At 36.4% G+C, this 12,178-nt stretch overlaps 1 long non-coding RNA gene across 1 annotated transcript; it reads left to right on the top strand.

Annotated features, from left to right (window-relative positions):
- On the top strand, nucleotides 1,241-9,011 carry LOC110265495. Its single transcript, XR_002351640.1, has 3 exons — nucleotides 1,241-1,370; nucleotides 5,038-5,040; nucleotides 8,999-9,011. It is a non-coding gene; the product is annotated as an uncharacterized LOC110265495 (long non-coding RNA).

Genomic DNA, 12,178 nt, shown 5'->3' with positions numbered 1-12,178 from the left:
GTTCTTTCTTAAAAATTTATTCCCTACGAAAAAATTTACTTTATAGAAAAAGGAAAGTTGAGGCATGCAACTGTGAGTCCAGAACCTAGGGAGACTAAAGACATAAGAAGTTTTAAGGTTAGCTATGTGTTTTATCCCTGCAATTTGTATAATATTTTAATATTTTTATAGAATTACATAGTTGTAAACTCTATAATTGTTTTCTTTCGTTCAATATTTCGTACTTCTATTTGTTTACTTCCTAAATAAATTTATTCTTTTATAGGTGAAACAAAAAAGATTATTCAAACCCTGTGTCTAATGCTACTTTCTAGCTTGCTCTCTGTTCTTTAAAAGTTTTTGACAAAGTTTTACTGTTTAACTTTGATAAAAAGAATATAATAAAGCTTAGAAGAATTACATGAGGTTTGGGGGACAAGTGATCCTCACAAAAGCAAAAACAGGTAAAAAAAAAATCAATTAATGAAGCATAGTTATTCCTATCTTATTTTTAAGAACTAGTAGGAACAAAATTTTGCATCCAATTTTGTTTTTAATTGTTATCTAGACAGAATCTGTGAGTGAGTGGTCCCCTATTATACAAATAGAAAAAAATGTTTGATATATATATATATATATATATATATATATATTTTTCATAATCTTATTTTTTGAGGTGTGCATACTCTTAAGATGCTAAAGCAAAGAAAATTGTTTATATGTCCTAACTTTTTCAAGTGCAAGATTTGAAAGGTAAATTCTATGACTCCCAAATATTCAGTGCATTAGTCTTCTGGTTTTTGTGTATGATTACATGCTACCTCTTCTAATTTTTTAATTAATTTTGCCTTACAATTTCTTGTCATATTGCATTCATTTTGTTTATAATTTCTTTAGGTTTCTTGGTTTAGGCATTCAGTTTGTACTTATATAGATATCTTTGCATTGGCATCTTAATTATTTCTTTAACTTTGTAGTGGAATGATTCAATAAAAAACATGCCCAATGAAATGCAACTAAGAAGAAAAGAAAATGGTTGATTTGAAGGACAAGTGAAGAAACATGATGCGGTAGTGATGCACATGTGCAGATCTAAGGGAAGATCTAATTCAAAAGGCAAAAAATGGAGGAATAGATGTGATTAGAACCTGTGTGTTCTGGAATATTCATGAGTCTTCCCATAATAATGTACCATACCACTCTCTTCTTCTGAATTATTATCATGTTTTATTTTTTCTTCTGTGTTTCTCTCTCTCATTTGATCTTTGTTTATTGTATTTTCATCATGCTACTTAACCCAGTTCACTTTTGAACGGAGATATGTTCTGGTGAGATTCATGAAGATAATACAAAAAGCTGGTCTCTACTCTCATCTTCACATTGGTCCTTATGTTTGTGTTGAATGGAACTTCGGGTACCTTCCATTTTCCACTACTTCTTTTATAATTTTTAATTTTATTTTATTTTATTTATCATTTTTTTTGTATATAGAAGATTTTTCGTGTGGCTAAAGTATGTTCTAGGAATAAGTTTCAAAACAGACAATGAATCTTTCAAGGTGTGCCACATAATTAAATTCTACATCTTCTTTTCCTTTTCTCCTGGATTTGTATAATCTTGACTTTTTTTTAATATTCTTTTTCTCAAAAATCAATTCTGTTTGAAATCAAAGACAAAAGCCTTGTGATCCCCCTTTACCTAAAGGTTGTAAAGACGAAGAGCCCTCTTTACCTGAAGGTGGTAAAGATGAAAAAAAGTAAGTCAGCATCATTTTTTTCATTTAACTTTTTTTTTATTATAGTTTATGGCATTACATTATTAGATTATTATTGTTGTTGTTGTTGTTGTTGTTGTTGTTGCTTAAATTTCCTTGTTTTTACTAATCAAATTCTATGTGACATCAAAGGGAAAGGAACATGTTTGTTAGAGGCGCTAAGGGAGGCATTGAACCTGTGGAAGAATGGATACTATTGAGTCTTTTTCTCCCAATTATGATTTGTAACCATATATCAATTTCTTAATAATACTTCCATTTGTTTTCTGGGCATTCTTCCAGATATCGCAGGAAAGTGAGACGGTACTTTATGGAGACTATGTTTTCTATACACATTAACTGCAATGAAACACTACAACGATGGGCTAAAGAAGGTAAATTAACTTTTTAGTCCTTCTCTATTGAAGCTTCATCTGGAGAAGGCCATTTTCGTCGACAATAATGGAACGAGAGCTTGATGCCCCCATCACTGCAGCTGCCCGTGCTCGCTCTGAGAAGCGACAAGCTGAAGCGGCACAGAGTGCTTCTGAATTGCATGCGCAAGAGGTTACCAAAGAGTTTGAGAACACCACAAGTATGTTCACCATGAATCCTTAGAACTCGAACAATAATCATAATTTGCAAATGCCTATTTTAATCTAGAGTAACTCATTTTTTTTTCTGTTGTCCTTCAATATGAATGAGCTATGCATGTTGTTTTGATTGAAGAAATTAATTAAGTTGTTAATTTCCATTAGAGAGTAATTAAGTCCACATTTAGTTACACACTGATGTAGTAGCCATGCCTTGAATTTTCGAAATTATGTTGATGCCATTGTTCCTGGAGACTTCAACCTGGGGTTCTTAGTTTCAAATCCTATTTTGGATGGAGAGAAGGGGTAGATTTTGGGATTCGCAGTCAGAAATTGAATGAAACTTTGTTTGTCTCTTATGAGCAAAGGTAATATTTGATTTTCATTGTAGAGGTGTTTGAGCTGCACATGGTAGAGTTACGTGCAAAGCAAGAAGAAATTGTAAAGCATGATAATGATATTAAACTCCTGGAAGCTATTATTCAAACGCATGGAGGAAAATAATCTATTTCCACTATTCAAGCGCATGGAGGAAAAGAATCTATTTCCACGTCTATCTAAAAACCAGGGTGTTTTGTACTCCTTTTTCCTTCTTTCCTTGTTCATTATTTTTGTTAAAATTGCCATGTAAATTGAATCATATTATGTTATGTTTGATACTTTATTTGATACTTTATTTGTATAGGAGTTATTACTTTTGATTTTTAATATTAAAATATTATATATTATGTTTAATACTTTATTTATGAGTTATGTAATATTTTATTTATGGGTTATAATTTTTTGTTATGGTGAAATTTTAAACAACAAATTAAACTATAAAAAATGTCACTTTTATCCAGTAAAAATGACAGCTTGTAACTGCCATTTTAAACAATTAAAATGCCATATTAACTCAGTAAAAACAGCGGTTTTAAACTACCATTTTTAAAAAATAAATACTGCCGTTTTAAACAACATGAAATACCATTTTAACCAATAAAAAAAGCCATTTTATTTGTAATTAATGGCGGTTTAAAACCGCCATTTTAACCAACCAGAAAACACCATTTTAACCAACACAAAATGCTATTTTATCTAGAAATAACGGCGGTTTGAATTGCCATTTTAACCCAACTCAAAAACTGCTGTTTTAACCAGGTAATTGTGGCAGTTTTTCGAAAACTGCCGTATTAACGAAATGACGCTTCAAACTATGACGTTTTTTCTTGAGCACCATTCAAGGTAATAATGATGGTTCAAACCACCGTAATAACCCTAAAAAATTACCGTAATTACCAAATTTTTTTGTAGTGAATAAATATCTAGATATTATAATGGAGAAGTCTAAAAGTTAAGTAAATAAATCAAGTAGGAGAAAGATTTAAGATTAGTATCTAGAAATATCTAAGATTTGAAATTATCTAGAATCAACTTATGGAGCTTATAAATAGGTCATCATGGAGTTCATTGTAACTAACTAACAAACATATCAAATCTCTTTGTATGGAAGGCCGCTGACATGCCCGGTATCGATCATGGACTAATGTGTCATAAGATAGCCATATATCCTGGGTCTCGGCCAGCACAACAGAAATGTAGAAAGCTTGGTCCAGAGAGGTTGCAAGCCGTAGAGGAGCAGGTACAGGCCTTGTTGGAGGCAGGGTTCATAAGAGAGGTAAAATATCCATTATGGCTAGCCAATGTAGTATTGGTCAAAAAGTCAACTGGAAAGCGGCGGATGTGCACTAACTACACTGACCTCAACAAAGCCTGCCTAAAATATCCTTATCCACTCCTGAATATAGACACATTAGTCGATGCTTCATTGGGATACAAGTACCTCTCCTTCATGGATGCTTATTCAGAATACAACCGAATCTCGATGTATCAACCCGCAGAGAAAACCTCATTACTAACCCCAAGAGCAAACTACTGCTACGTAGTCATGCCCTTCGGCCTCAAGAATGCAGGGGCTACATATCAAAGATTGATGAACAAAGTGTTTGCCAATCACATTGGAAAGCTGATGGAGGTTTATGTAGACAACATGCTGGTAAAGACACAAAGAGAGGAAACGTTGTTATCCGACCTAACTGAAGTGTTCAACACCATAAGAAAGCATGAGATGAGACTTAACCCCACAAAGTGCACCTTCGTAGTAGAAGCTGGCAAGTTCTTAGGCTTCATGCTCACTCAAAGGGGGATTGAAGCAAATCCGGATAAGTGCCAGGCCATACTTAGCATGAAAAGCCCGACCTGTGTTAAGGAGGTCCAGCAGCTCAATGGACAAATGGCAACTCTGTCTAGATTCCTAGCTGGATCGGCATTAATGTCTCTTCCTTTCTACGCAACACTAAGGAAAGGAAAGAGGTTTGAATGGACCCCAGAATGTGAAAAATCCTTCCAAGACTTCAAGACATTCCTGGGGCAACCACCCATCCTAACCCAGAAGGTGAAGAGCTAATCCTATACCTTACCGTAGGATGTCTGGCAATAGCTTCAGCACTAGTCAAAAAAGACGAAAATGGGCAACAACCCATCTACTTCATCCGTAAAGCTCTACAAGGGGCTGAACTAAACTATCAAAAGATAGAAAAGTTCGCCTACGCCCTTATACTCACTTCTCGATGACTCCGACCATATTTCCAAGCTCACACCATCAAAGTACGGACCAACCAGCCCATAAAAGGTATCTTGCAGAAAACAGACTTAGCTGGAAGAATCCTACAGTGGGTGGTCGAGTTATCCGAATTTGAACTCAAATATGAAGCTCGGACGGCTATCAAGTCTCAGTACCTGGCCGACTTCATCGTAAAGTACACTGACACCCCGGGCGCCCCCACATAGTGGAGCCTTTACGTAGATGGTTCCTCGAACAAAACCGGGAGTGGCACAAGTGCCATTTTAGAGTGCGATCAGGAAACCCAAATCGTGCTCTCATTAAAGTTCAAATTCCCTGCCTCAAATAACCAAGCAGAATACGAGGCCCTACTAGCTGGTTTGAAGCTGGCTATGGAGGTAGGAGCTCAAAAGCTTACCATTTTCAGCGATTCAGAAGTAGTCACCTCGCAAATAGAAGGGAGCTACCAAGCTAAGGATCCCACCATGAAGAAATACCTAAACAAAACCAGAGAACAGCTCGAACAATTTAGGGGATATGAGGTCCGACATATACCTCGGAAACAAAATGCCCGAGCTGATGCCCTTTCAAAACTAGCCAGTACCAAACCAGGGGGCACTAATAGAAGCCTCATCCAGGAAACACTATAAAATCCGTCAACCTTGGAAGAAAAGAAAGTCTTAAGCATATCAGACCAGGACCAAGGGTGGATGACTCCTATAATTAGTTACCTCAAATCTGAAACACTCCCCGCGGATAAAAAGGAGGCAAAAAGGCTAGTACGAGAAGCACAATACTACACCATAGTGCATGACGTCCTATATAGGAGAGGAATCTCTTCACCCCTCCTAAAATGCATCCCGATCTTCGCTATGAGGGAAGTTCTTGAGGAAGTCCACAGTGGCATGTGCGGCAACCACCTCGGGGCACAACCTCTTTCCAAAAAGGTACTCCGAGCTGGTTTTTACTGGCCAACCTTGCAAAAGGAAGCAACAGAGTTCGTTAAAACATGCCCCCCATGTCAGAAGTACACCAACTTTCACATCGCACCACATTTGTGTTACTTCACCCTGGCCATTCGCAAAGTGGAGGCTCGACCTCCTCGGACCTTTCCCTCAGGGATCAGGGCAAGTCAAGTTCCTCATTGTATGAATAGACTATTTCACAAAGTGGATCGAGGCTGAACCTTTAGCCAATGCCACCGCTCAAAGAAGTCGAAAGTTCTTGTACAGAAAGATTGTCACATGATTTGGGGTCCCATACACTATTACCACAGACAATGGAACTCAATTCACCGATACAGGCTTTAGAAACCTGGTGGCTGATTTGAAAATTAAGCACTAGTTCACCTCTGTAGAACACCCACAAGCCAATGGACAGGCGGAAGCCGCCAACAAAGTCATATTGGCTGGGTTAAAACGGAGACTAAAGGAGGCCAAGGGAGCTTGGGCCAAAGAGCTCCTGCAAGTCCTATGGGCATACCAGACAACACCACACTCCACCACCGGAAAATCACCATTCCGACTTGCCTACGGAATGGAGGCAATGATTCCCGTGGATGTAGATGAAGGACCCCTAGAGTGATCCTCTACAACGAAGATACCAACTCGCAAGCTCAAAAGGAAGAGCTCGACCTACTTTCAGAAGTTTGAGAAAGAGTTTGGATCAAAGAGGAAGCCCTAAAGCGTTGAATGGCTCTAAGGTATAATCGAAAGGTAATCCAACGAAACTTCACCACCAACGATCTCATCTTAATCCAAAATGACATCGGAGCAGGTCGGTCTGGAGAAGGGAAGCTAGTAACTAACTGGAAAGGGTCATACCAAGTTACAGAAGTACTAGGAAAAGGCTACTATAAGGTGTCCGACCTTGAAGGGCAAGAGCTACCAAGGTCATGGCATGCCTGTAGCCTAAGAAGGTACTATAGCTAGAAAATAGTAAAGATCTTAGGTCAAGGCGCACTCTTTTTCCTAAAAAAGTTTTTTAACGAGGCGCCATGCCGATATCTAAAAAACTACCCAACCTAGAAGGGTAAACACTCATATGTACACACCTTTATTTATGTTTTTATGAAAGCTATCAATTCCCTAAAAAGTTTCCTACCAAGACGCATTAATCTAAGCTCATAAAATGCAAAAATTCATCGCTTGATTACAAAGAGGTCGGCAAGGTGAAGCGATAGAAGTAAGTTAATGCAAGAAGTTATAAAAAGTAACCCATAAAAAGTGACCTGACGAGGTCTAACTAAAAATGGGATTACTAAAAATAAATTAAGAAGGCCCGACAGAGAAGTCGGACCAATGAAAGGATCACTAAAAAGGGACAAAAAAGGCCAAAGAAAGGTTAAAAAGCCAAGTGCTTAGCTGAAAGGTACAAAGTCTCGAAAAAAGACATTACTTAAAAAGCAAAAGCACAAGTCAGAAGAAGGCTAAAAAGTCGTCCAAACCAACTATAAAGAAAAGGTTCCCATAGGAACACTACCTAAAAAGTTGATTGGAATACGACTGAAAGCCAGGATAGTAAAGGCATACAGGTCGACACCAAAAAGGGATGACCTAAAGAGATAAATACAAAAAAGAGAATAGGTAAGAGTCCAAAAGGTCAAAGAGCCTAAGGGTCGAAGCGCCTAGCCAAAAAGGGTACAAGACTCGTGAAAGGAGATATTACTCAAAAGGTAAAAGCATAAAAAGTCATCCAAACATACTAAAAAAGTTTCACACATGAACACTATCTAAAAAGTTGTTTGGAATTTGACTAAAGAGCTTGGACGACAAATCACAAAGACGATACAGCTGAGGTAGCCACCGCAAGGGAAACCAAGGCAAACCCCACCTCAAAGGGTGTTAAACCCAGGAAACCCAAAGCGCCTATATAAAGGTTGAAGAGCATCCCCCTCCAAACAAAGGTTGAAAAACATATCGTCACAAGCAGAGTTAATATATCATTCAGATTAAAGCATTGAAAACTCAAAAGGCTTCCTAGATGGCAGCTGATGAGCAGATAATTTATACCATTTTTGGCATTGTTTTTAGGTAGTTTTTAGCATGTTTTAGTTACTTTTTATTATATCTTTATTAGTTTTTATGCAAAAATCACATTTCTGGACTTTACTATGAGTTTGTGTGTTTCTATATAATTTCAGGTATTTTCTGGCTGAAATTGAGGGATATGAGCAAAAGTCTTATTAAGAGGTTGAGAAAGGACTGCAGATGTTGTTGGATTCTGACCCTTCCGCACTCGAAGTGGAGTTTCTAGAACTACAGAAGCCGAATTGGCGCACTCTCAATTTTGTTGGAAAGTAGACATCTTGGGCATTCCAGCAATGTATAATAGTCCATACTTTTCCCGAGATTTGATGGCCCAAACTAGCGTCTAAATGCCAGCCAAAGACCCTTTTCTGGCGTAAAACGCCAGAACTGGCACCAGAACTGGAGTTAAACGCCCAAACTGGCATCCAAGCTGGCGTTTAACTCTAGAAAAGGCCTATGCACGTGTAAAGCTCAATGCTCAGCCCAAGCACACACCAAGTGGGCCCCGAAAGTGGATTTCTGCACTATCTGCATTTAGTTACTTATTTTTTGTAATCCTTAGTAACTAGTTTAGTATAAATAGCACTTTTTACTATTGTATTCACATCTAATTCCTTATTTTGGGAATTTTATGTTACATTTGGGAGGCTGGCCACACGGCCATGCCTAGACCTTTTTCTCTTATGTATTTTCTACGGTGAAGTTTCTACACCTCATAGATTAAGGTACGGAGCTCTGCTGTTCTTCATGAATTAATGCAAGTACTATTGTTTCTCTTTCAATTCACGCTTACTTCTTCTCCAAGATATACTCTTGTACTTAATTCAGTTAAGTCAGAATGAAGGGGTGACCTGTGACAATCACCCACTATCTTCGTTACTCGCTTAGCCAAGATCCGCGTGCCTGACAACCACAAGCGGTCTACATGATGTTCAACGTAGTCATTGGACGACAGCCGGAGTATAATCTCTTGGGTCTCTAATCCACGGACCGAGTCTGTGAGATTAGAACCTTCGTGGTATAGGCTAGAACCAATTGGCAGCATTCCTGAGATCCGAAAAGTCTAAACCTTGTCTGTGGTATTCCGAGTAGGATCTCGGACAGGATGACTGTGACGAGCTTCAAACTCACGAATGTTGGGCGCAGTAACAGTGTGCAAAAGGATAGAGAGATCCTATTCCGACACAAGTGGGAACCGACAGATGATTAGCTGTGCCTGGTATTTTTCATCCGAGACAAGAAATCCGACAGTTGATTAGCCATGCAGAAACCGTACCTGGTTTCATCAAAGGGGATGGATGGTAGCCATTGACAGCGGTGATCCACCAACATACAGCTTGCCATGGAAGGGAGCACGCATGATTGGATGAAGACAATAGGAAAGCAGAGGTTCAGAAGCAACAAAGCATCTCCAAACGCTTATCTGAAATTCCCACCAATGAATTACATAAGTATCTTTATTTTAATTTACGTTTTATTTATCGTTCAATTATCAAAACTCATAACCAATTGAATCCGCCTGACTAAGATTTACAGGATGACCATAGCTTGCTTCAAGCCGCCAATCTCTGTGGGATCGACCCTTACTCGCGTAAGGATTTATTACTTGGACAACCCAGTGCACTTGCTGGTTAGTTGTATCGGAGTTGTGAAAAATGTGATCACAATTCCGTGCACCAAGTTTTTGGCGTCGTTGCCAGAGATTGTTCGAGTTTGAACAACTGAAGTTTCATCTTGTTGCTTAGATTGGGTAATTTTATTTTATGTTTAAGCTTTTTATTTTTATTTTCGAAAAAAATACAAAAAAAATTTAATAAAATCATAAAACCAAAAAAAAAAATTTTTGTGTTACTTGTTTGAGTCTAGTGTCAAATTTTAAGTTTGGTGTCAACTATATGTTTTTAATTTTTCTTAGATTTTCGAAAATTCATGCATTGTGTTCTTCTTTGATCTCCAAGTTGTTCTTGATGATTTTCTTTGTTTGATCTTTAATTTTTCTTGTTTTGTGTCTTTTCTTGTTTTTCATATGCATTTTCAAATTATTAGTGTCTAAAGTTTTAAAATTTCTATGTTTGGTGTCTTGCATGTCTTTCTTTTCCAAAAAAATTTTCAAACATATGTTCTTGATGTTCATCATGATCTTCAAAGTGTTCTTGGTGTTCATCTAGAAATTCAAAGTGTTCTTGCATGCATTATTTGTTTTGATCTTAAATTTTTATGTTTTGTTTCATTTTGTTATTTTTCTCTCTCCTCATTAAAAATTCAAAAGTCAAAAAAATATATTTTCCTTATTCTTCTCATAATTTTCGAAATTTTGAGTTGACTTGGTCAATAATTTTTAAAATTTACTTGTTTCTTGTTAGTCAAGTCAAAATTTCAAATTGAAAATTTTATCTTTTCAAATCTTTTTCAAAAATCAAATCTTTTTCATTTTTTTCTTAATATTTTCGAATTTCTTAAATAAATTTTTCAAAATCTTTTTCTTAAATTTTATTTCATATTTTCGAAAATCCTTGCTAACAATTAATGTTTTGATTCAAAAATTTCAAGTTTGTTACTTTCTTATTAAGAAAGGTTCAATTTCTAAATTCTAGAATCGTATCTTTTAGTTTCTTGTTAATCAAGTCATCAACTTTAATTTTTAAAATCAAATCTTTTTAATTTCTTTTTCAATTCTTTTTTAAAAAAATTTCAATCATATCTTTTTAAAATTTTAATTTCAAAATCTTTTTCTAACTTCTTATCTTTTTCAAAATTTATTTTCAAATCTTTTTCAATTAACCACTTGACTTGTTTGTTTTAATTTTAAAAAGTTTACTATTTCTTATCTTTTTCAAAACCACCTAACTACTTTTCTCTCTCATTAATTTCGAAAACTAGCTAACAAATTTTTCAAAAATCTTTTTAATTAATTAATTTATTTAGTTTTCAATTTGCTTTTATTTCTTTTCTTAAATTTTGAATTCTAACTTATGAGTAAAATAAAAACAAAAATATTTTTCTTTTCTTTTAATTAATATTCAAATACTCTCTCTCTCTCTCATCTCTTTCTATTTATTTTATTTATTCACTAACACTTCTCTTCTACTCATCTAATAATTCGAACCCTCTTTCTCTCTCTGTGTTCGAATTTCTTCTTCTTCCTTCTTCATTCTATTCTTCTTTTCCTTTGACACAAAAAGGAATCTCTATACTGTGACATAGAGGATTCCTCTTCTTTTCTGTTCTCTTCCTTTTCATATGAGCAGGAACAAGGATAAGGACATTCTTGTTAAAGCTGATCCTAAACCGGAAAGGACTCTGAAGAGGAAGCTAAGAGAAACTAAAGCACAACACTCTGGAGAGGACCTTACAAAAAATTTTGAAAAAGAAGCAGACATGGCAGCCGAACCCAAAAACAATGGTGGAAATGCAAGGAAGATGCTTGGTGACTTTACTGCACCAATTTCCGACTTCTATGGAAAAAGCATCTCAATTCCTGCAATTGGAGCAAACAACTTTGAGCTTAAGCCTCAATTAGTTTCTCTAATGCAGCAGAATTGCAAGTTTCATGGACTTCCATTGGAAGATCCTCATCAATTCTTAGCTGAATTCTTGCAAATCAGTGACACTGTTAAGACCAATGAGGTTAATCCCGAGGTCTGCAGACTTATACTTTTCCACTTTGCTGTAAGAGGCAGAGCTAGGATATGATTGGACTAACAACCTAAAGAAAGCCTGAACTCTTGGAAAAAGTTGGTCAATGCTTTCTTGGCTAAATTCTTTCTACCTCAAAAGATGATCAAGCTTAGAGTAGAAGTCCAAACCTTCAGACAGAAGGAAGGTGAATCCCTCTATGAAGCTTGGAAAAGATACAAGAAATTGATCAGAAGGTGTCCTTCTAACATGCTTTCAAAATGGAGCATCTTATGTATATTCTATGATGGTCTGTCTGAATTGTCTAAGATGTCATTGGACCACTCTGCTGGTGGATCTCTTCATCTAAAGAAAACCCCTGCAGAAGCCCAGGAACTCATTGAGATGGTTGCAAATAACCAATTCATGTGCACTTTTGAAAGAAATCCTGTGAATAATGGGATAACTCAGAAGAAAGGAGTTCTTGAGATTGATACTCTGAATGCCATATTAGCTCAGAATAAAATATTGACTCAGCAAGTTAATATGATTTCTCAGAAACTGACTGGAATGCAAGCTGCATCCGGCAGTACTAAAGAAGCCTCTT

Source organism: Arachis ipaensis, chromosome B08 (genome assembly GCF_000816755.2).
Source record: "Arachis ipaensis cultivar K30076 chromosome B08, Araip1.1, whole genome shotgun sequence".
Taxonomy (NCBI): Eukaryota; Viridiplantae; Streptophyta; class Magnoliopsida; order Fabales; family Fabaceae; genus Arachis; species Arachis ipaensis.
This window is presented reverse-complemented; position numbering and strand designations above follow the sequence as displayed.